The sequence below is a fragment of the Protopterus annectens genome, chromosome 15.part0 (genome assembly GCF_019279795.1).
Source record: "Protopterus annectens isolate FY-2018-M chromosome 15.part0, PAN1.0, whole genome shotgun sequence".
Taxonomy (NCBI): Eukaryota; Metazoa; Chordata; order Ceratodontiformes; family Protopteridae; genus Protopterus; species Protopterus annectens.
Genome location: NC_056749.1, coordinates 68,367,124 through 68,394,553, shown reverse-complemented (window position 1 = coordinate 68,394,553; position 27,430 = coordinate 68,367,124).

Below are 27,430 nucleotides of genomic sequence, written 5' to 3'. Positions count from 1 at the left end.
CAAGGACAGTTCTTGTAAAGTAGTTGTCATCAAATGTAGTTCTTTCTTTAAAGCTGCATCAGGGTGAGAATTCCTTGAGTTGCTCATTTTCAGGAACTGAATAAATCTCCAAGTTTTCTGACAGGGAACTGTTAATAGAAATCCACCAAAATTGCTACTTATATAGCTTAGTTGTTTATCTATAAGTGTTTGGTATTTTTTTAAGTCCCTGTTTTATTTTTCTAGTCTATGGAGCTCTAAAATTGTGCTGCTTTCAGTTGGCCATTCATGCTCTGCCCTCCAAAATGTTTCATTTTGATGTCAGAGAAGTACTTGTGCATACATGGACAACCCACTGAAAGGGCCACTGGGGGAAATGTTTCTTTCAGTGAAGTGTTTGTGCATGCATGGACAAACTTTTGAAGGGGTCATTTGGGGAAATGTTTCATTTCAGCACTGGAGCATACACAAACAAACTATTGAAGGGATTGTTGTATAAATGGCATAATTTACCACTTGTGCATCCACAACTACTGAAGAGACTGATGTGGAAATAACTGATAGTCACATCTGTGTAAGGGGGATAAAATAAATTACTTTGCCCAACTGTTCCTATTTTTATTTCATTAAATTCTGATATCTGAGGTATATTCAGCTAAAAAAAGTTGGCTTTAATTGGATGCAGGGCTTGTCTGTGGATGAGTGACACTGTTTATTTAAAATAAGCATTTATTATTCTAGCTTTGCATAAGTATTTTGCATATTTTTTTCACTTTCTGTGACAGTCAAGCATCAGTAATGCACCCTATAAGCAGTCTGGGCTGGAGCATACACAATACCAGCTGGTCATTGGCAGAGTCTAGTAAGACAGAGTTGAGTAATATTGCCATAAGTTGGTTCTCCTGTTGAGTTTTTGGCTGTGTGTAGTCATTTTCTCTTTGTGGATTGTATCCAAGTGCTTTGGTTTCTACTGTCAGCAGTATAATATCTGCCTCTGGCCATTTGTTCTCTTACTTTTCATACCAATCTAACACCAGAGTGGTACACAGAAGATAGCTGCCTTTTTGGAGTGGTAGCAAGGCAGGCACTATTCTCAGAAAAAACTGAATATATTTCCTTTCACATTATTTTTTGATCAGACCATCATTATTAACTCAAACGTTAATCTAAGAAGCACCTCAGTGCATCTACAACTTTATGACTTCTGGGCTCCTTTCAGACATAGCTGTTAATCTAGTTACTTCCTCCAGACTTAAATTACTGTGGTATCTTTACCAGTTAGAGAAAGTTAAAAGCATGGAGTGGGGTAAAAAGTAATAAGCATGAAAAAGTAAGAAAGGAGTAATGAGGCAGGATGTTGTGGGGCCAGGATGAGGGGAAAACAGAGGGTGGACCTGGAGTAGTGTGGGGAAGACTTGTGGGTAACAGGGGAACCCCTGGAGTGTTGATTACAGCTAGATGTCTAAGGTGTACATAGTGAGTAAAGTGGCTATAATGAGTGAGTTTGTAGTGAAGCAGTCTGTGGATGAAAATGAACGACCACATTTGATTGATCAGTTGTAATGGTTATTGACCTGCTGAAATACAGGCCACCCCACTGTTCAGTTATGCCCATTCCATTGCTTCCAGCAGTCCTCCTGTACTTTAAAGTCATCAACAACCACTGTTTATTGAAGTGATAACTAAAACTCCCTTCATGGGATGGATTCAGAGAATCTTTGAATCTGAGATTCCATGACATCTTAGTTATGAGTTTTTCACCAGCTTTTGCCACTGTTTTGTTACAGTTCCATACTGCATCATTCTAGTACAATTTTCAAAATGAACCTAAGACTGTCCTACACTAATTTTAAAAATAAATTGCAAATAGGTTATTTGGTGAACAGTGTGTTTTAGTGGTGGTAAACTATAATTACTACTAAAGTCTGGTTTCATATTGAATTAAAAGGCATTTGAACTTGCCATAACAAAAAAAAGACACACACACACACACACACACACACACACACGTGTGCGCACACACACACACACACACACACACACACACACACACACACACACACACACACACACATACACACACACGCACGCGCTTGCGCGCACGCACTCGCGCATGCACTTGTGCATGCACACACACACACACGTACACATGCACACACGCACGCACGCACACACACACACACACACACACACACACACTCACACGAATGATTGCATATCACTAAGCCTCATATGCTATTCTGTTTGTGTGATTCACAGCAAAGTGCCTTAAAAGTCATACCTGTGGTGCTGCAACTTGTAGTGACACAAACATGGGTGCATTACAATGGCACACAAATGTACATTGTGTGACACATCTTTTCAAGCATATACAAACAAGTATAGGAAAGAAATTATACTTCACATTTTTTTTTTAATGGGAAGAAATTTCTTTTAAAAATCCAAATAAAAAGTGCACAAAAATATCCCTACAAAGAGCAGTAAAGGAAAAATAGGAGCATCATATCTCACAACTCTTGGAGTAAGAAATCTGGACAAAGTCACAAATAAAAGTGAAACAAAGGCCCAAAAGTAGGGACAATTTTTAAATATTGCTCTTACAAACTTAGTTTATAGAATAACAGGTTTTTGCATTTGCATGAATTTTCTGAAGGGCATAAAGTCTGAAACTCAAATGTCTGTCATTGTTTTAACTTCAGTCTTTAATGATTTGCCACTAGTTTGCCAGAAAACCACAGTTTTATGAAAAATGGACCAAAAATATGAGGCAAAAATCTGAACGTTCTGTAAAATTTTGTACAGTTGAGAGGTATGACGGGCATAGTTCCCATTGCTCTAACAGCAACATTCTCATTTAAAGTTATTGCAGCTGTAGCTAATACAACAAAAGTTCCTGTCTGTTAAAAACATCACTTTTATTTATCTCATATGCTTAAAAGAAATATTTCTTATTTCTAACAGCAGTTCAGTTTAGACACAAATATAGCACTGTTTACAGTATTTACATATGCTAAGCTATTGTTGTTTTAACCATCCTTACTACAGAGACCTTTCAGGGACATACAGTGGACATACTAGGAATATCTTGGGTGTCAGCTTCATGTGCCAGTACCTGAACATTATGCTGAAGCATCTGGAGGAGCATATCTTGTTCCCAAGGAGTGTAGAGGATAGAACTACTGTTGTGTGGACCTTACACCACAACCTATTTCCCTGAAGTCCAGAGAGCTTTTGAATGAACACACACATTGGACCTGTACCTGCCTTCGCCGAACCTAATCAAAGGGGGTTCTCTCTCTAGTTCCCATGCTCTACAACTCTTATAGTTATCTTCCTATGAACCTATCTAAGAGCTCAACAATTTCTAAAGCTTCTCTCTAAGCTTTCAACAACTCCTTCAGCTACCGTCACGCAGCCCAACCTTGTAAATATTGTAAATAGCATTCTACTGTTGATGTGTGTATGTAAACCTCATTTACATTTTCTTAAAAGGCTTGTATGTAAACTGTTTCCACACCTAACACATATCTGTTTTCCTCAAATGAAACTGTATGATCCCTACCTTCAAGCTTAATGAATTTGTTAACTATGCATGATATTGAATGCATTTATGAGTAACTATTCTACATAATAGTATCTTTAATATTAACTATCTAAATTGTATAATGCATGTTGGAGCTTTTCTCCTTGGGCCTCCACTGAAAATGGGTAAATTCAGCCCAGTGGACTTCCCCGTTAAGCAAACTGCAAATAAATAAATAAATAAATTGCTGACAAGGCCCCACCTGGTCCATAAGGTGTCAGGTCAAGTACGTCAATTGGAAAGGTTTCTATTCCCTGAGCTACCTGATGGTATGCACTGTGCAGAGTACCATCTGTAATGTTTCTGTGCACCAGCCAGGAGTGCCCATGATTCACATATATGGCACATGTCCTAGCTCTTGTGAAGAGTGAGGAGTACAGAGAAGGGAAAATGTTAGTACATGCATTTCTAATATGGTTTCATAGCAGAATGAAATCTTGAGTGTCCTTCAGCATGCATCTGTTCATTTGCTTCCTGCCTAATATTATCAAGGGCTGACAGGATTATAAAAGCGTTTGAAAAGTATAAGATGTGTTCTGAGTAGAAAGCTCTTTCATGGAATTCAGAACTCATGCCTAATATGGAACATAACAGACAAGCAGTCAGGAGATCTTAGTAAGCAAAATTAAAGCTATACTGTTCATTAATTAGAATTGGTCAGTGGCACTTTTATGATTGTTGCAAAAATGTTGCTTTAATGAAAAAAGGTATAAAAACTAAAGATTTCTAAAGTTTGAGAAGACAGGATTATGAATGCCTAGTCCCACATACATGTCTTTCTGTTCAGTAAAGGAGACTCGTATTCTCTGCTGAACTCTCTCAGGTGAAATTTATTTAGTACATTAATTAGCTATCAATGCTTCCTGTGAAGGGCCTTCCAACACAGGCATCTATTTGGCAGGAGAACATTTAGATGGGTACAGAAACCACAATATACAGCTGTATGCAAATATGTAGCAGACCACATATAATGACATCACTGTATTGTGTTGCAGGTGATGCTGGATGTCCATCAGAAACATGGGAGATGATGCACATCAGCAACACCTAGACCACAGCAGAGAGACAGAGTATAAGACTATGCATGCAGAAGCAAGCAACATGATGGAATTTCAGCCAGCTGAATGCATTCTTTCACTTCCCTGATGCATAAGGCAGAACACTGCATATACCAAGTTGCATAATACAGCTGTGCAGAAACAGCTACAGCACCACAAACTATCCCAGCAGACCCCGCCATTGCAGTAGGAGCAGCAGCCAAGGAACAGGATGGGAACAGACAGCAGTGGTATATATAAAGCAGCTGCGGCCTCAATACGTCTTGCTACTGACAAAGCTGCAACATCTGTTCCACTACTATTGAGCATAATACAGACAACAAAGAATACAATGATGTATGACAGTGTGTGGACCAGCCATGCAGTGCATCAGACATCTCATCTGCAGAGGTTGGGATGTGGATGACAGGACACTGTCACATAATTTGCAAGAGTGAAGAGGCACAATAACAGGGACAGTAATACTTTCATATGGACCACCATGGGGGTTGGATGTGTGAGCCATACAGTTTGGTTTAAGGTTGTGGTTGGCCGTGGATCGCATCCTGAAGTTACAGAGTATAAATGTCATGTCACAAATGTTGCTGGTATGTACTGTGGTAGAATGTGGCCTAAGGGCTTGATGAAGTGCATAGCAGAGATAGTGTAGAACTAGTGGAAGATGTGTTTGCACCATGATGACATATCCATTGCTGGGAGTCAGCAAACATATTTGGCCCATGACTGCAGTGAATGGCATGAGTAGGCATTGACACTCTGCCAACAGCTGATATTGATCGTTTAGAACTACAGGAATGAGACCTCGTGGCCTGATGAGGTGCCCCATTTCTGGACCCTCAGGAGATTAGGTGGCAAATAATATAAGAACAGCAATGCCCAACAGTATTAGACTGTTTGTCCCAGAAATGGACCGTGTCATTTGCGTATCCTTGGCCTGTGAACTGCTAACTCAATACTCAGACCCTCCCAATACCATGAAGAGAATAGCATGCAGAGACAGGCTGTTGGGTAGTTACCATATGCCTCATGGATGCATCTGTGTTTGCCATGTTAGCCACCAGTGTCTTCAGCAGCACCATCTGCTCCCTGCCCTTCTACACTATTTTAATGTGCAAGCACTATGTCATTGCACAGACCATAATGGTATCCCACTTCATTATGCTAACCATGCAGCATACTCACCATGCTCACAATGGTCTGGGCAGCATGTCTTTGTCTGAATCATTAACTTATGCATCTGCTGATTAATAAGTGTTCCACCCAAGTCAGAGCTAGATCTGAATTCATGGCAACACTGCATACATATCAGAGACAATGTGGCTCATCTGGGGGTTACTGTGTAGTCTGAGTGGGTGTCACAATTAAAGGACACCTGATAATCACTGGTGAGGCTGGTGTTTTCTGTTTGTATTTTCAAAGGCTCCTGGTATGTGTGAAATGACAATGAGCTGAGGGCTCCCCTGTAGCCTAAGTTAGTCTCACATTTAATAGACACATGACAATCACTGCTGAGGTTGGTGGTTTCAGCATGTTCCTCCAAATACTACTGTTTCTCAGTATCACATTTTGTCATCAGATTGTGTTATATACACATTGTCATTGTCAATCCCAGATAACCTGCTGACATCAGCATATGCTATCTAATTGTGCTGAAGCCTTCCCCACTAGAACACCTGAAACCATAAACATAGCATGTGTGAGCCACATTGCCTGTACTGTGGATGTATAGGCCAAAGCAGAGATACATGATAGTCTGTAGTGCTGCCATGACTCCAGATCTATCTGTGACCTATGTGATAAGATGAATAACTAATTATCTAAAAAGACAGAGCACACCTGGTGCAGGTAGCAGTGGCAGTGACCTATGGTGTCTTGCAAGCCTCAGTGTTGTGATCATTTTTGTGTGGTATTTACTTCTCTGACCTTCAGACTAAAGACTAAGTCATGTGGTTATCAAGTCTGTGGATGGCTGCAAACAAGCAATCATTGTCAAATCCCTCTGAGACACAGAAGCTCTCCAACAAGAATGCCTGATGTACTGAAAACAGGCTGAAATTAAATGCTAAAAAATGCAACATTCTCATTTTAGTAGACAATCTACCCCACCTCAACATAAAGAATTGACAATGCCACACAACAGAATGAAAATTTAGTTAGAGACCTGGGAACCTGTATTGATAGCTCTCTCTGTTTTGATCACCATGTAGCAATGGATGTCGGAATATCCTTTGACATCACACTGCTCCTCCTCAGAGAATGTAATATAGATCTAAAGATGTTAGTGTCCCCTTATGCTCATTACTGACTAGATCAGCCATAGAATACAATGTCCCCTTTGAGATATACTTCACCAGACATATTAGTTGGAAAGACCTACAGGTTCCTAACAAATAGGTCAAAGTAAACTTTATTGTCATTCAGAAATCACACAAGTGCAAAAACTGAAACTGTGTCTCTGGACTCAATGTGCAGACAACATACAGACTATTTTCACAGACAGTTACATGCATAACACCTAGCTATTACATCACAGACATGCAGGTAGACAGACTAATACTGCACATAATTAGAAACACATTTTACCACTTTTCGCAGTGAACACTTACTTGCATGAGACTTTAGTATTGCACAGGTACTTGGTTAAGACATTGCATTGATCCTTGCACAGAAAAGAGACATTTAAGTATTGCACTATGGTTAATTTACAAATCTGCAACATGTATTGCACTGACAGAAGATATTTTACTGCATTGTTACTGCCCTAGATGGCCTATAAGATAACAGTCATGGTGTATATTGCACTAAGTATTAGATGAGACTGATAACCAAGTAAATGCATAATTTGAGACAAGCTTCTACAGTTTCTGCTCAGCCAGATGGCCATCACGGACTGTAGCTGTTACTAGAGTTCAGCAGCCTTATCACATTAGGGAAGAAGCTGTTTCTGAATCTCATAGTTCTGTAATGTATGCTTTAGAAGCACTTGCCAGATGATAGATGCAAGAAAAGTCTGTAAGCAGGGTGAGTGTAGGCTTTAATTATTGCTCTGGCATTGCTGAGACATCTGGATAAGAGAAATTGTGGATAGGTGGTAAGGTGGTCTTGATGATCCTCTGGGGTGACTTCACCACTTTCTGGAGGGATTTGTGCTCAGAGGTAGAGCAGCTTCCCTACTATACTACAAGGCTGTTCATCAGGATGCTTTTTATAGTACCTCTGTAGAAGGTAGTGAGAACTGTCGATGGGAGATTCGTTCTCCTCAGCCTTCTTAAAAAGTGCAAAATGACAATTGAAGTTACAGTCATATAGAGCCCCAGGTATCAACAAAAAAGTGTCCTTACCCTGTATTTTGAAGCTGAAGAGCTTAATATGTTAGTGAGAGTGATTTTAATTATTACAAGGAAATGTTTAGTGTTTTATATACATATATATATATATATATATATATATATATATATTTTTTTTAGTTCTTTGATAAACATGAGTTAAAGTATTATGTGAACATTTTTAACATTTTTGAGTAGGAATGTGGTATTTTTAACAATAACATCTTTTTAACAACAATGTTCTTAAAAATTTTTCATAATGGTTGGATTTAATTAAGATGTCTGTATTTATTTTGTTCTTTTAGAGAATAATGAAATGTTTAATTGATTGATTAATGTGATTGCATAATTGATTGCACATGACTATTTTCCATTATTTAAGCTGTGTTTCATTTTCTTTTGTTTGTCTGAAGAGGTTTAGCTATATGTGCTGAACGAAAAGCTTATTGGAATAAACTACTGTGCTTTACATTTACAAATTGCTTCAAGTCAGCTCCTTGTGCTCCAGTGGAGTTTTTTGTTTTTATAACATATTAAATAACTATGTACACTATTTACATTAGCCTGACACTATAACATATCTTAATGTATACAGTTACTTTATAAGTATGTCCAATCCATTATCAGAGTGTCTGATCAATTATTGTCTAGTGTCAATCAGTGATAAGACTTTTACCCAAGGGTTGTTGATAAATGGATTTGGATAAATTCTTAGTTCTTTAATTTTAATTTCCAATAATGCTGTGGTCTTCAGTAGGCTGTAGAAGTCTTCCAAAGTTGGTATTGTGTTTGTATTCCATCTTCTTGTTATACATGTTTGACCTATTCAAATGAGGATCTTCGTTCACATTTAATAATACAAGAGCTTTAGTTAAATAAAATGATTCATTAAATAAAGCTTGTAGAAAGTTATTAATACCATTCCAAAATGGCTTAATTTTAACACAATCAAAGAAAATGTGGTTCCAATCTGCATTGTGTACTTGCTCACATCTCCAACATATTCATTTTATGGAAGAACTAATTTTATTGATTATGTCTGGGGTTAACAATGCTCTGTGCAAGCATTTCCAATTAAAAACTTTCCAATATTGGGTGAAGGATGTATATTTTATTGATAATAAGATATTTGTTTTAATATCTTCAGTTAACTGTATTGAGTGTTCTTTTGTTATGTATTTCCAATATGAGGTTTTGGGTGCTGTTTTATAGTTTATCAATATTTTGTAAAATTTGAAATACTGTTTCCCATGTCAAAGTCATTATATATAATTTCATATGTGTATTTTGTAAATTTAGGTATTTCTTTAAATGAAGAATTGTTAATTATTCTACTTAAATCTTGCAAATATGACATAGTACTCTGTACAGTTAGCCAGTCCTGTTGTGGAATTTTGTATGTTTTTATTGTTTAATACTTCTACTTTATTTTTTATCTACAAATGATTTAGATTTTTTAGCTTTTACTGGCAAAAGTTTGGATTGTAGATCTAATAATTCAGAATCCCATTCTCTGATCTTTTTTATACCAAGTTAGGATTTTACCATATATGTAAGCTTTTAATGAGTCCCATATTATTATTTTATTTATCTCTGTGGTGTAATTAATATTTGAAGCGAAAAGACTGGACACGACCACCACAACGTATATAAAATCCAGGTTTAATGAACAGGAATGAGTGCTTTCACATGCTCCACTGGCATGCTTCTTCAGATTTAACATATACTCCCTCCAGCAAACATTTAAATAGCAACAGCTTAATTAAAAATTGATTAAGTAATCAATTAATTAATTAAATAGGTGGGGTTTTTTATTGAATCTACCACCTTGACTTTACTTTTAAACAAAACAAACATCTCTAAAATGAGAAATAGCATATTATTAAAATAAAATGAAATAAGAGTACAAATATGCATGTCCGTAAATAAAATATCACTCATTCTATAGACATCGCAAAACATTATTCCTATACAGGACATAAACTTTTGAAACATAGTTACTAAAGCATTTTGTTATGTGGTAAAATGCTTGGTCACTGCAGATGAGCATTTAATCATATGCTAAAAAACATTTGTTCCTAGTATATCAATTAGTCTAACCATATCAAAACAACCCTACTGACAAATCATACACAAAATTTAAAACGCTGAAATATTATCAACAGGTGTATGAGTGTAAAGCTGCATACTTTTATCAAAAGATATAAAAATATATATATAAAATAACAAGCTAACAGCTTTTAACATCCAACATTCACTTAGAAAATAACGAAGCTGAATAATCACTATGTGCGCGCTTCAAGTATAGGCTTAATACTAATATACTGGTTGAGCCCTGGATCCACGTGAGCTCTTAACTTAAAGATCCAAGAAAGTTCTATGGATTCTAAATGGTTCATGTTATTACCACCCCTTCCACTCTGGGTTACTATTTGTAGCACCCTAAACCTGAATGTATGGTCAGTATATATACTGATATGTCTAGCCAACGCATTTTGCGGATTCCTTTTCCTTATATCATATATATGGTTATACATTCTATCCTTCAACCTCCTTGTCATCATACCTACATAAAATCCTGCACATTTCATGCATGTGGCTAGACAGACTAAATTCTTACTATCACAAGAGGCATAGAACTTAGGGTTAAATTTATAATCAATGGTAGGGTGAATAAACCGCTGTTCAGCTACAATAGAACTGCACATTTTACATCTCATACATCGATACGTGCCAAATTTATTAACAATCAATTTATTATGTTTAACCCTAGAATGTTCCTTACTTAACAACCTTTTTAAGCTCCTGCTATTCCTATAGCTGAAGCTTGGGTTACATCCTATCACTTTCAAAATTTTGGGGTCCGTAATCAAAACATTCCAATGTTTCTTTATTATATCTACAACATTTTTATTATCATTGGTATACCTGGTGATAAAAGTGACCCTGGAACCATGCGTTTCTGTCCATGTGCTGCCTATGTGACCCTTGTTTGTCCTGATACTTCCATCTTCTGCATTCAAGATAGAACTTTTAATGTTGCTAACCATAGAATCATTATAACCTCTATCTAAAAACAAGGTATGCAGTATATCAAACTGCATATGTAAATTGGGACTCTCCTTACAAAGCCTAAATGTCCTAATAAACTGCCCTTTAACCACATTGGAGAAAACGTACCTAGGGTGCATGCTACTATAATGTAGAAGTGTATTTTTCCAGCAGGACTTCCTATATAGGTTCGTGGATATACTACCATCAATCTTCTTAGTGATTTTTATATATAAAAAACTCACTTCTTTACTAGATACTTCTGAGGTAAATCTCAAGAAGTCAGTAGTGGACTCCAAGAAATCGATGAAGGCCATTAGATCAACTATATTGCCCTTCCAAAAGAGCAGTATGTCATCCACAAACCTCCTATATAGTAGTATATGCTGATAGTAAATGCTATTGAACAAAAATTCTCTCTCCCAGTTGTAAACTACTAAATTTGCATATGAATTTGCACATGGGGTGCCCATAGCGACACCCCATCTCTGTGCAAAATACTTATCACCAAACATAAACACATTGTTGGTGAGAACAACATCCAATAGTGTGCATATCAATATCTGTGTTTCATTAGTAACTCTTTCTGTTGCTGATAGAACTTTCCTAATGGCTTCAATGCCATAATCATTAGGAATGGCTGTAAACAAATTTTTAACGTCTAGGGTTACCATTAAATAGGGAGGACCATTAACTTCTTCCTTGATGAATGATAGTTCTTGAATTAATTGGTAGCTATCCCTTAGAATGCTTGGAATATTCCTAACCAACGGTCCCAATAGACTCTCTACATATAATGATATATTCTCAGTAACCCATCCCTCACCTGCCACTATGGGCCTCATAGGAAGGGGAAACACATTTTTATGTATCTTAGGGATTCCTTTTATAAAAGGTACTACTGGAAATTCAACCAAAAAGAAATCATATAGCCTCTGTGTAATCTGCCTGCACATCAGCAGGTCATATATATCATCATGTACCCTTTTTATAGTTCTATTCAAAAATTCTAAATTAATCTCTACATATGTGTTAGAATCAGATAACATATTGGACATTGCTTTATTATAATTGGTAGCAATTAGCAGCACAATTCCACCTCCCTTATCTGCAGGTTTTATCACTATGTCATTGTTTGATGTTAAATTAGATAAAGAACTTCTCTTCTCTTTGCTCATATTATAATAGATGCATCTAGGACCTTGTTTTGAAAAGTATGCATATAAATCATTCTCACACAAATTAATAAAACATTCTACATTTGCTGGCAGTTGTGGGGAAAAACAGCTTTTACGTTTAAAACTATCAATCACTTGTTCGGCATTTTTGTCCCCATTGACAAACATTAACTTTAATGCTATTGAACGTCCGAACAGCCTAAGATCCACTAAAAGTTCACTCAGTTTACTTGCCTGAGAGGGGATAAAGGATAGCCCCTTATTTAACAATGAATAGTCCACTTTGTCAAGTTCAAACACTGAAAAGTTAAATACCAATTTATTTAACTCTGCGCCCTTCGTCTCGTGCCTGGATTGTCTCCCGAGAACTTGCGTTTCATGCGGTCACCACTGCTCGACCTGTCTCTCTCGTTGTCTCAAAATTTCATTGGAAGCTGAAAAAAATCCTCCAGACTTCTGACTTAGGTCTCGCCCCCATACCATGGCTCTCCTTCATCTCCATTAACGCTTCTTGGTTGGGTGGAGGGGTGGAGGATGCATTACGTTCACTTTTCTCCATGGATGATGTAACTACGTTAGTGCCATTAACTCTATTACCTTTTGCATTATGGGCAGCATTCTGAATCTGATCAGCTGCTGTTTCTAACTCACATAAACCGCCATTCACTTTATTTTGGTGTAATATCGCATTGTTAGATGCTTGTTCAGCCCGTAGATTGTTCTTAGGCCAAACAAACACCTGCCCAAGTGAAAAGTCCCTGTGATCCCGCTGCAGCTTCTGATATTTGGTTTGCTGCAGCCTGTCATGGTACAAGGCTACCTGAGTATAAATACTCTCCAGTCTCTTATCATATATCCCACCTATAAAACGGTTCTGCAAATCTCTATTCAGTGCCTCCACTTTGTTATTTAATTCCGTTTCTATGGGGGAAAAATAGTCAATTAACAGTTTTATATAATTAAAACTGAGGTCTAGATTTAGTTTCTGCCATCTCTTCAGCAGCTCCGGATGATTATTGCCATAGGTGGGCATGCAGAGGACCCTCATGCCTCTCGGAACAATGTGGAAGTGAAGGCATGGTTCCATGTGCCTTCTCTGCCAAATCAATCTCTGCAATTTATATAAATCATTCTCCAACTCTCTACTTAAGTCATTAAATTCACTCATGTTTTCAACAGTACCTGTAACAGTCGGCATAGGAGAATGATGTAACTACAAGTCAAGCAGAGGATTACTCTGTGTATTTACGATGCTACTCCACTTCTGGGTTTTGGAAGTATTTTCAGGATTGTAGTCCAACTCAATAGTCGTTGTTTCCATTGTGTGATGGTAGCTAATACTAAACAACAGGTAAATCACGATATATCCAAGTACAGCTGCCGTCCAAAGGTACTCGTCCCAAAAAAGAAAAATACTTGAAGCGAAAAGACTGGACATGACCACCACAACGTATATAAAATCCAGGTTTAATGAACAGGAATGAGCGCTTTCACATGCTCCACTGGCATGCTTCTTCAGATTTAACATGTACTTGGATATATCGTGGTGTAATTAATATCTAAGAAGAACTGTAATTCAGATAATAACCAGGGTTTGAACTCTTTAATTTTAGTTATATATGCTGGAATTCTAGAGTTAAATATTAATGGTTTGTACCCATTTTGAAGTTTTAGTATCAATGAATTGTGGTCTGAAAAGGGACAGGGAGTGATTGAGAAATTAATGATTTTAGAGTGTAAATTATGGGCAGCAAATATTTTATCTATTCTAGTTTGAGTACCAAATCTGTGATCTTGATAGGAAAACAACAAAGATTTATCTTCTTTAAATTTGAAAGTATCTACAATATGAAATTATTCTACCCACTTGTTTAAAGCTTTTGATACAGCAGATGTACCCAGCAGTCTTTTATTTGTAGCATGCAACAGTAAAAAGTTCAGCCAGGTTCGAATAAAGGCAGAAATAATCCACCAAACAGTCACTGTGTTTAAAGTTGCCGTCTATTCAGACCCAACGAAACCGTCTATTCAGACCCAAGGAAAGTACTGTTTTCAAAAGTCTATTCAGACCCCACGAACAAAATAAAATGCAAAAACTTATAGTTGTATTGCTTCAATAAACTTCGTATAAAACCTGTTACTTGACAAATACTTTATTGGAATGGACCAAGGTAAGCGCTTTCGCTACAAAGCTTTTTCAAACCACAAACTTCAATGCACTGAAAGCTAATATATATATACGTTCACATCTGAATTGAATCAAGGGTTAATTGATTCAATTAAACGTCATGATGTGCTCAAGCTTTTTAGAAAGTATAAAAAAGTATATATGCTTTAAGCAAAACGAAGTTAAAATAAATTCAGTGCAAATATGTTATAACATTCGCACTATAGGTGCTTCTCAATAATCAATTAAAAAATATATATATACTTGTACAACATATAGGATTGATTAAATACATTGAAATGTTTATACTAAATGATAATACAAAAAATCTAACTACATGAATTAATACATATATATAAGTGTAAATGAAAAATAAATTATAAGATTAATTAAATACATTAAAATATTTATACTAGATGATAATACAAAAAAATCTAACTACATGAATTGATGCATATATATAAATGAAAAATAAATAAATAACCAATGAGTATGGCTTCCCCTAATGTACAAATGACATTGCATAGTTGCCTGTGATTATAAAAATCGAAAGAAATATACATATGCTATATATGCTATTATGAATGGACAAAAAGTACATAAGACATGAAATGCAAAAATAAACATATATTTAAATACACTAATAAATATGTTAAAAGATTTTTATCATATATATACATATCAATGTAAATATTAATGTATGTCATGTTGCAAAGAGAGAACTTTAGTAAACTCTAGCTGGTCCAATATATAATAATATTAATAAATATCGATATTTTATAATGTCTATCCATTTGGTAAATAAAAGGTTTTTAAAAATTCATTGATTATTATTCAATATTTAGAATATTAAAATTTTTTTAAAATTTAAAATTTAAAGCTCCTCCCTTTCAAAGCAGGCTTGAGTGGGATTTTTTCATTCATGCCTGGTGGGATATGTGCTTGCATTTTAATAATCCAATCCGTTTCAATTTGTTCTGTTTTATTTCTGACGTCCCCTCCTCTAATATTGGGTACATTTATTTGTATGGCCATGAACTTAAACTGATTTGATGAACCTTCTTGTAGTACATATTTAGATAGTGCACTAACTTCTGACTTAATTCTAATTTGATACATGTGTTCCCTTATTCTGTTTTTTAGCTTTCTGTCAGTTTTTCCAATGTAAAATGCAGTGCATTCTGTGCACATTGCCAAATAAACTATGTGTTCTGTGTCACAATTCGCCTTAATATTAAAAATATGAATTTTGGAAGTGTTAGGATGCACAAACATGTTTGTACTACTTATATACTGGCAAAAATTGCATTTATTACAAGGTTCAGTACCACATGTACTATAATTTGTATTATTATGCGTATTGTTTGGAAAGCATAACATTCTATGTAAATTTTTCTTATATTTATATAAAAACTGCGGTTGCTCACCTACTAGTTTTCTGATTTCAGGGTTTACTGTTAATATTTCCCAGTGTTTATATATTACATCCTGTATTAATTTTATGTCCTGTGTGTAGAATAGAGTTATTTTTTGTTGTTCCTTCTTGTTACTCATATTTTCTTCTATTCTTGTCTCTTTATACACATTTTTTCCTTGTGCAGAAAATATTGGACATGCCTTATTGTCTCTGGTGTGCTTTATATCGATGAACCCTTTAATTATTTCCACTGATTTATATTTTCGATTCAGTAATCTTTTATTTAAATCATTTAGTTCTGTCTCAAAATTATTTTGTATAGGGTTTAATCTAGACACTCTTATAGCTTGTCCTTTGATAATATTAGAAAAAATATGGTGTGGGTGCATGCTATCCCCATGTAATAAGGTGTTCTTGTAGCATGATTTTCTATGTACACCTGTATTCAATTTCCCATTGTCCAGGCGATGGATAGATACGTCTAAAAAAGCTATATCGTCCCTGGAATTTGTAGTTGTAAATTTTAAAAAAGGGGTTAATGAGTTTATTTCAATGAAAAAATCTTGTAACTCTTTTATGTTGCCATTCCATAAGAAAAATAGATCATCTACAAAGCGTCTGTAAAAACAGACAAATTTCTTATATGAGTCTAAGTGGAATAATTTCTCTTCCTCCCATGTAGCCATTACCAGGTTGGCGTAGCTATTGGCACAAGAAGTGCCCATAGCTACGCCATCCTTCTGTAAATATAACTGTTCATCAAATAGAAAAATATTGGTTTCTAGGACTAATTCCAGCAGTAGACAGATGTAGTCTATGTGTTGTTCTGACATATCTGAGTGCCTGCTAAGATATGATTTAATATTAACTATTCCTGTGTCATTCGGAATATTGGTGAATAAAGATTTAACATCCATAGTAACCATTATAAAAGTAGAGTTATCAGGGAGCAATTCTGTCCCTTCATACAATTCTATAAGGAACTGTTTCGAATCCCTCAATATAAATTTATTTAACTCAACTAATGGTCTAAGTGTTTTTTCAATTAATATAGATAGGGGTTCAGTGACCCATCCACGACCAGAGACAATAGGTCTCATAGGTGGGTTATACATATCTTTGTGCACCTTCGGTAGTCCCTGGATTATAGGTGTTACTGGATTTTCTACAAAAAGGAAATTATAAATTCCCAAATCAATTATTTCATGTTGATGTAATTCATCTAGTGTGTTGTATACATTGAGTACAGACTGTTGAGCCCTTGAAAATGAAACGGGTTCATAAAAATTTGTATCATTCAACATTTCATTCATTTTTTGTGATCTTGATGGGAAAACAACAAAGATTTATCTTCTTTAAATTTGAAAGTATCTACAATATGAAATTATTCTACCCACTTGTTTAAAGCTTTTGATACAGCAGATGTACCCAGCAGTCTTTTATTTGTAGTTTCATAAATATCAAATATACAGTTAAAATCTCCTCCTAATATTAAGTTGCCTTTATAATTATTGGAAATGAAATCCAAGTGTTTTTTAACAATTCCTGTTCCAATGCCTGGGAGCCAGTATAGATTGGCTAGGGTCCATATTCTGTTATTATATTTAACTATTACTAATGCCATAAGGCTTTTTTATCTTCTTACGTATAAATGATTTCTGGGTTAATCACATTTTTTCCCATAAAATTGTTACCCCTTTTGTCTTTGTCTTATAAGTGGATTGTGCCAATATCATATATTCCTTAGGATTCCATTTGTAATTGTCATTTGTTTTGAAATGAGTTTCTTGAAGGAAGACAATTTGTGCTTTGTTTAGTTTTACATATTTCAGTAGATTTCAGTAGATTTGATCTCTTGCTAGGATTGTTTAAGCCATTGGTATTTAAACATAATAAAGTTAAATACATCTTAGGTTATTTAGACTATGTATTTTTTGTTTCATTGTGACAAACATTTTCCTCTGATAACTATAATATATATGTTTGAGCTTTTAAAGGAAATTATCAGTTTTAGACTTTGAGTGTTTACCAATAAAGTAATGTATTGGTCAGGCATACTAAAATGTTTTTTTGTGAAATAAATTTAAATTAATAAATGCTAACAAAACTAAGATTCACACTAGCCATGGAATGGAAATCATTCCTAATTTGATGGATAAACCTAAGTCCATCAAATTATCACTCATACCTTGACAATTCAGAACATCTGAGCTCCATAAATTGAATTATCATATGGAAAATATTTGTAATAGGAATAAGCAATACTTGTATTATTTTGAACAGATATAGTACTATTGTAGATTAGACAGAATTCCAATACAATATAAATGTCTACTTATTGTAAAAGCAATTAATATTTACATGAAAGATAGATGGCAAGCAATTCAATCATAATAAAGTAGGATGTATCATATAAAAAAAACTCAATAAAAGATTATAGCACACAGTTATTTAGCATATTCACTCTTATTGATGAAGTCTTTCAAAACTTATTACTTAATATAAATAGATAGTAATAATATTTATACCTAATGTTTATAATACAATGTATTTTACTGGATATATCAGAAGTTATATTTCATTGTTTGCCAGCATTTAAATAATCACTTTGTTGCTAACTTACTTAAAGTATCAAGTTTATGTTATGTGAACATTGATGAAAGTTAGTGCATTTTAAGTATCAGTGCATCCCTCTTCCCCCTCATTTCCTACACATAAGGATTTTCATATCTGTCATTTCTTATTATAAAATGAGTGAAATTATGGATTAAAAACAACAAATTTACTTATTGTGATTAATGATTTCAAGTTCCCTTTCCATATTCATAAATTGCCATTTTATGGCATATACTGAAAGTTTTTAGATTTAAATGACAACATTCTATTTTGTATAAACAGCAAAGGTTAAACTGAGTGATTATTGTCAATTTAATACTATTTGTTCAGAATGTGATTGTTACATTCTCTGACATTCCTAGTTCAGGCTTCTATTGTTTCCCTTGAACAACTTTGTCAGTTTGATGTCATGTAAAAAAACATTAGTTAGCTTGGTAACAGCTTAAGTATTATATATGGTCAAGATGGGTAACAAAACCACAATTCAAGTTAAAGCAATTATAAGACTTGTTATGCACATTTACTTATATGAGAAAATCATCATGCTTCCCCTTGATGTTCAATGTAGTGTATGTCATTTATGACAAGTTAAAACAGTAGTGTGATTATACACAATCCCATGTTATTAAACTGAGTGTCTGTTGTCAGTTTAATACGATTTGTTCAGAATATGATTATTATATTCAGTGACATTTCAAGTTCAGGCTTCTATTGTTTCTCTTGAACAACGTTGTCAGTTTGATGTCATGTATAAAACATTAGTTACCTTGGTAACCACTTAAGTATTATGTATGGTCAAGATGGGTTACAAAAACTACAATTCAGGTTAAAGAAATTACATGACTTGTTATGCATATGTAAATATGCATCATGCTTCCCTTTGGTGTTCAGTGTAGTGTATTTCATTTATGACAAGTTAAGACAGTAGTGTTATTATACACAAGGCCATATTATTAAATCCTGTCTTTAATATCTAAATTCAACAGACTGCTTCATCTTATATGACGATTATATATTTTATGTCTAGATTTACTAAAATCATACATTACATAACTATTGTGTGTGTGTGTTTTTCTTGGCTGTTGCTTAGTTATTTGACAGACTACACGCTGTAATGTTTATTCTTATTATTAGCTCATTCCAAGCATGTTTATACAGTCCATAGACTTTAAATTATAACTCTTCTAGTTTCTTATTAGTTATAATTATATTTCCATCCTTACATATGTGATATGTGTTATCAGTACTTCAAGCACAGGCAGCAATGCCCATCCAGTTTTGCCAGAATACCATTCACTAGTTCATGTGGTGTATTTCCTGGCTGTTCTTAAAATATCCAAACCAATATTTGTTCTGTTCCATTTTACCAGCCTGTTCCATTCAGTGGACATTCTGCCAGTGAACCACTCAACACACCTTCCATTCCCACAGATATTTCCACAAAGGAAATTTGATGACTCTCTAGCACTTCCTGGCAACCCCAAACACCCCTAGAATCAGCTATCCCCATATGCCCAACACATCCGAGCAAGCTCACCTCCCAGACCACTGCAAAGGGTACTGCACAAGACCAAATGCTCTTAGTCTGTCACAATAACTCAGTGTTCCACTCTTATGTAAGTTCTTAATGTGTTTTGACCAAAATAGATTTTAAATATAAAATTGCGCTTATTATTATTATTATTTTTTTTTATCAAGAATCAACTTAATGAGCTAAACAAAGTGTTGGGAGACCATCAATATGTCTACATGTGATTTAAAACAGCCCCTCTATTATAGATTTTTTTAAACCAAAAACTTCATTGCCAAGAATCATCTTAGAGGCTCTTCAGAGCTGTTAAGTATTATCGTCACTCTCTCTCCATTACCATAGCAACCTGGGAGCATCTGTTTCTGTTAGTGTATCTGTGTATTGCATACTAGAGGCTAGCGATGCACCTGAAGCAAAGCTTCACTTCATTGCAACTTCAAGCCCAAATTCCCTCCCCTCTCAGCGAGGCAACAGCCAGGAAAAGAACGGAGAGCAAACAGATTAAAAAAAAAACTCCCAACAAGCCGCCACAACAAGAGACAACACACTCTTCCAGCCCTCCCACCTCTCACTCAGCAGCTATACAAACAAACCATTCTCTGCCAAAATATCCCAAATTACAGTTTTATCTACCCCCTTCCCCTGGATCCAAGCTAAAACACCAAATGTCTCTTCCTAATACACAAGCATCAGTAAACTACGATCACAAGCTGCAACCCACAGCTTCCCAGAGCCAAAAATGGCAACATACAACAGCTGCCAGACACAGCTGTATCCACACACACCATGTCAGGCTTAATCAAACAGCACTCAAAGCTATGATATCTGCCTTGGACTGATGCTAGAAACTATGCTTAGACAGAATAATAATGACATTTGTACTAGCTGCCAGACACAGCTGCATCCACGCACACCATATCAGGATTGATCAAACAGCACTTGTAGCTGTGATACCTTCCATAATTGACATTAACTGTATTTAGACAGAATAATGATGACATTTGTACTGAGAGCTTGCTACTATTATTTAACCAGAATATACATGACATTTCTAAATCGTACTTTAACTGAAGACGGCATTAGTATCCATGAAAGCATTTTTTTTTCAAAACACTCTACTGTTACTGCTATTATATATGATGTTAACTTGTTACATTTGAATCTGAACTCTGATGAATTGAATAAAATCAATGAAAAATGAACAAGATAGGTTTTCATTGAGTTCAAGTAGGGAAATAGAAACTTCTGTTTGTATTATATGTTGCTTTATTTGGCTTATATATAATGTAAATAGTAACCCATCTTCACCTACCTTTGTTTGTGAAGAATTACTGGACTCTTTGAACATTCTGAATAAATTATTACTGTTTCTCAGTTGTTTTAGAAACCCTTCTTTTTAAAAAACAAAAAAAAAAAAAAAACAAATGACAAGTGATGCACCATATCAGTTGATACTTTGAGAGATGTAGTTGTAAGAGTTATTTTTTTGAGACAGCTATCTTAGAATCAGTCCAAGGATTTGTTTCTTTTATTCTTTTAGGAGTAGGGGCCATCCATTCCATTTCTTCTGGGTTAGACGCTATGTTATTGTTTTTGATGAATATAGTAGCTTCTTCGGGTTCCATTAGAAATCGCAAACATTCAAACGTTCGAGCCTCATATGATCAACACCATATGAGTGAACTTTTGAAAGCTCACGTTTCAATGGAGATTGCCATAGGGAATATTTCCCTTTACTTCAATGTAGTGCGATCTCGGAGTTGGTATATTTAAGTAATGGGGGAGTGGGGCTGTAGGGGGGCTTGGCCCCCTGCCTGGAGCATTCAGGTAACTTTTTTTTTTTTTAGTTTTTTTATTATTTGTTTGAAGTTTTAAAACTTCACTCATATGGTGTCGATCATATGAGAGTCGAAGTTTTAAACCTTTGAGCATATAATATAGACCTGCTTCTTCTAAGTCATTAGAAGTTCTAATCTCATTGGCAAAAAGTATTTTTATCTTGGCTGGAAAGGCCAGCTGTGCTTTAATGTTGTTTTGTTTCAACAGTTTTATTATTGGCCAGACTTTCTTTCCTTTGTTCTAGTATTCTGGAAGAATAATCATTGTCAAACCTCTCAAGCTTTGATTGTATTTTAAGGGTGATTTTCTCCAAGCAGATTTTAATATTAGTTCCTTGTCCGGAAATGAAAGAAATGTTATAACTATGGATCAAGGTGGAGTATTTGTTGAATTAGAAGCAGGTTTCTTCAGTGCTCTATGCGCCCTTTCAATTCCAAATGAATGTCCCTCTTTCAAGTCTAAGAATTCAGGAATCCAGGTTGCTAAGAATGAAATAATGTATTTTCCTTCAGTATTTTCAGGCAGACCAAAGATCCTTATGTTGTTTCTCCTTTCCCTGTTTTCTAAGTCATCTATTTTGTTAAGCAGCCATGTATTCTGTTTAAGCAGAAATTCTTCTTGGAATTCTTCCTCTTTGAGTCTCCCGTCAATGTCATTTAGAGAAGTCTCCATATTTGTTATTTCTGTATGGTTTTGCTGTAATAGTTTCTTAAGAGTATCAGTCTTTTTTTGAAAATTTAATTTGAGGTTTTCTAAGTCATTTTTAAAGCAATGCATCTTCAAAGATAGTTCCTGTAAGGTAGATGTCATCAATTGCAGTTCTTTTTTCAAATCAGCATCTGGATGAGAAGTCCTTGAGTTGTTCATATTCAGTGACTCAATATATCCCCAAGTTACTTGACAGGAACACTTTTGTATATCTCCACCAAAATTGATATTTATGTAGTTTGGTAGTTTATCTATAGATTTTTCACGTTTTAAACTTGAAAATAATAACATTTTCCTATATTTACTAGTTTATAGAGCTCTCAAAATTCACTGCTCTCAGTTGGCCATCTAGGCTCCGCCCCCTATGCCTTGCCTTTTGAACATTCAGGGATACAGTAGCCAAGGATCTCATGTACCTTCACAAATTAAACATTCCCTGAAATATCAGAAGGGCTCTAACCATGCTTCAGCATATAAGTAAAACAAGGTGGCAACTCCTTCAACTCTGTAATAGACTACCCCTGCAGATGACGCAGTGTAATATGCTCTCTTCCTTCAGATGGAAGCTAGATAATTGGGCGAGTGGTCATAAATTCACCATGTGCTTCACTGGTCTAGCCATCCTTTGGAGAGAAAGTATAGTCTAAGGTTTGTACTGGCAGGTACAATGATCACAAGATTTAGGAACTTTGCACTGGCTACAATTCCTATGATTTCTTGGTTCAGTGTGGGGACATGTTATCGAACTGTTCTTTTCCTTTTATTCCCCATCCACTCTGTAACCTTGATAATTGTATGTAATGTGCTGTCCCGTGACAGAGCCATCTTGATGATTGCATAGCTTATGCGTCAGCTAAGTATAATTAATTATTATGGTTTGAAATGATTTGAAGATCTCTTCTCTTGCAACAAGCACAGGCTTTTCCCCTCATGTAATTGAATCCTGGGCCTTCTGTTATTCTCAGTGTACATTAATCATCTACTGAAATCTCCCTCAGATTAACTGTAAAATATATGCAGATGGCACTGCCCTGACCACATCTAACAAAATTCATTGGGACCAGTGAACTTCACAAGGAATTTTCAAGCTGTGTGGAATGTAAAAATAAGCTGTTCATCAATACACAAAAAATCACAGTGATTTGATTTGGCATTTCTCAAAAACTAAGTAACATACCCAGCTTCAGCATTATAAACTGTCTGAACACATCCCTTGCTATCATTACTCAACAGAGATATCTTGGACCAAAACCTATCAGTACACAAACACACAGAAGTTCCATATCAACAACTAACTCAGTTAAAGTCTGATACAAACTACCTAATTTTTGTGAGCCAATGACATAAATATACTTCTCCTCAGATTGGAGCACTGCCTTCTCTCTCTGCACACAATATTGTACTCAGTCAATCAATGGACAATAAAATACTTAGATTCATATTCCTAGCAAACCAATAAGATCAGCACAATGCTTCTGTCAACTCAAATGACTGGCGACCTATTACAGCTTGAGCTACTTTAGTGCTTTATTGCACAGTACACTCTGCTGCTTATTTTAATTAGTTGAGCTGGTTAGCTAGCTTACTGGGTTAGTACCCTAATCACAACAGACCATTTGCAGGTGCAACCCAGGTGAAAACATTCACAAAAAATAAAACAGAATGAATTCACCAACATGGAATAATCACAAAACATGCAGAGTCCAGTAGACAAGTGAAATAATGAGCCAATATTAAAATAGGAGGAAAAACAACTGCAGATTCATTTTAATAGTAAATACAGGTGGTAAGCATCAGAAGAGAACAGAGGATGGAAGTAGGTGTGATGTAGGTAAGGAGAAGTTTGGTGATGTGTTCAGTGGAAAAGCACTTGCAAGTAACATTTTTGATGTGTTTTTTGAGTTGTGCTCTGAACATATGGACATTGGGAGATTTCTTTTAGGCAACGGGGAGGGATTGCCAGAGTTAGGGAACAGGAATGGAGAAGGAGTGGTTCTTATAGTGCAGTTTGGTTTTGGGGATCTGGAGTGAGGAGTTAATTGGGAAAAGTTGCAGAGGTTGTAGGGGTGCTGCTTCTTATGGAGTTCGACAGCAAAAAGCAGGAAGGCAGTCTGTAAAGAAAAGATCATAGGAGTTGCTGAACTCTGTAGGTGACTGGGAGGCATCTGACTTAGAGAGGGTGGTGCAGTGGTCTTGGTGAAAGGGGGGAAGTTGTAAATGAATTGGCATTTTTTTAATGGACTGTAGAGTGAGTTTTTTTAGAGGCTGTGGCTATGATGGGGAGCCTATATTCAAATTGGCCATGGAGGACTCCTTTGCCTGTTGCATCTCTACAATTTCCCACAAAATATTAGGACTATAGACTGACTACCAGCTTTCCAGAAAACATTCAGAAACCGTCTGTTCAAAGAAAATAAATGCAAATGCTATAGAGCCATGGTATAACATAATGGCATGCTAGTTCTTATGGAACACTGTAATGATGGTTCCATTCCAGAACTTGCAGGTTTAGTCTGCTTGATGCAAGGACAACAAGAAACATCCACCATTAGCTTTGGATCAGTCCAACCTTTTGATGACTATTATTAAAGTAAACAACATATTTGGAAAAAGACTTTTGTGACTGTCTGAAGTTAATTGATGTTTAGATTTAGCTTTAGCCTCCATGACAGCTGATCAGAGTTTCAAACTTGCATGACTGAACATCTGTTTTAATATATTTCTACCTGTTTTTCCACAACAGTGCCTGAAGTCTACTATTCCAGCAAGACTGACTTTTTTTGTTCTTGGTGTCGTTTTAAGTACCACACTTCTCCAAAACGCTGTTAGAAAGAGACATAAATGTTCCATCTTTCTCAACACACACTCATACTCAATACTAGCTAGACAATGATACAACTACTTCTCCCCAAGCATCTCTAACCATGTATTTCCTACTACCAGCACAAACTCTCTACCTTTTCTCCACCCTAAATAGAAACTATAATTAAGTAAAACAAAATCATACAGCACTATGTTGGATTCCTCTACCCCAAGCACACTGTATTTGTTGTTATAACCTTACTGCTTCTCACTCAAAAACAGCCATCCTCTCTTCATCACCATAACTGCATACACTCAAATTTCTCTTATCACAAACCTAACTTAATTACATCACCTTCCTCCCATCCAAAACTGTCCCATATTAACCACATCATAATTTGCAATGCCACAAAAGCTTTGCCTCACTAGTTGAGCACGCTGCAAGAAACTACCCATGTCCTCACCAAAACCAGCAATAGCCAAATTCACATTTTTTCAAACATCTTTATTGAATTATTTATTGTGACATAAGCAAGTTTACAATCATATAAAAGTAATCAAACTATAATAACTTAACAAACATACTTCACATACATTTTTATATATCATATAATCTAAGCAATATTACATAAATTATTAAATTCCTGCATTTTTTAAAAAAGAAACATCTTTATTAAACCATCACTTATTACATAAGCAATCATACATTTATACAGATGAAAACAAACCACACAGACACAATCCTAGTGGCAAGCATTTTACATCACAAACTATGCTGACACCCTCACAGTTGCAAACGTCATACATCACTGATACTCTCTTCAATCTTTCTCACTCAAACATTACATCGCTCATTTAAGTTTTGCCACCTTTTAAACCTCATTCCTCCCTTGCATGTATTGTTCCCACAATTCATATTTTTCCTCTGTAGTTTGGGACCACCCTTTTCTAAAGATCTCCATTGTAGTTGTTTTATCTCTGTTACTATATTCACTACTCCAAGTATAGTTGGTTTAGATTTTGATTTCCGTTTTCTAGTAATTGCTTTTTTGGCATCCACCATTATTAGATACAGCAAGGCCTTGCCATATCTAGGCAATTCTGATTCTGCATCATAGCTCAGAAAAATCATCTCCCTCTCACCAATCTGCCCACCCAGCATCTCTGACAGTGCTTCTCGCAGGGAATCCTTAAAGGCTGCCAACTCACCATACTCCCAGAAAATATGTTCCCAATTACCTATTTCTTCCCGTCACACCTCCAACATTTGCTGTCTGCCTGAGGAAAAATTCTTTAGAGTCTTCTTGGGATATAAAAATATCTATGTAAACATTCCCAGGCAAAAATCCTAAATCTTCTAGATATTGTTGCATATCTGGGAGACATACATATATCTTTACATTGTTTATTTGTGAATTGCTTACTCAATGTCTATTCCCAATCCTTTCTAACCTCCTCTGATTGATTCTTATAGTTATCATGCACTATTTTATATGTTCTACTAAATATTCATTTTTTAATGGCAGCTTCTGTTTTAAATTCTATTAAAAACTCTACCAGCACTAGTCTTTCATTTAGGAGACCCCTATTTCTTTCTCTTTGCCTATACTCTGCCTTCTCTATCAAGGACTGACATCAATCTTTAACCTGCAGTCCAAATAAATTCTCGGCATCTTCCCTTTCTATCATCTTTCCCTGTCTTGTCATTTGTTCCCAATACCTTGGTTCCTTTGCCAGTTTTCTCCAATAAATTCCAGCCCCCCCCTTGCCTATTTATTTAGTTAGTTTGTGTCTTTCGGCTTTTCCCGGTTAGGGGTCGTCACAGCGGAACTCCGGTCCGCTAATGATTGGCAGTAGAGTTTTACGTGCTGGCTTGCCGGGCCTAACGCGCAACCTTCAACGAAGAAACGCTCATTCACGCATGTCGCCACACAGAAGACGCTCTAACTGAGAATCGAACGGGCAACATCTAACTGTGAGGCGACAACGCTACCGCAGCACCACCACCGCAGTTATTTAGTTAGTTAGTTAGTTAGTTATTTTACATTTGTTTATCAGGATGATCTAACTAGGACAGAACCAATTTTCAGTAGAGGACCAGGGAGAAAAGCTCCAGTCAATGCCTAACATAAAAACTGTAACAGAATAATAATAAAAAATAGTAATCAAACAGAA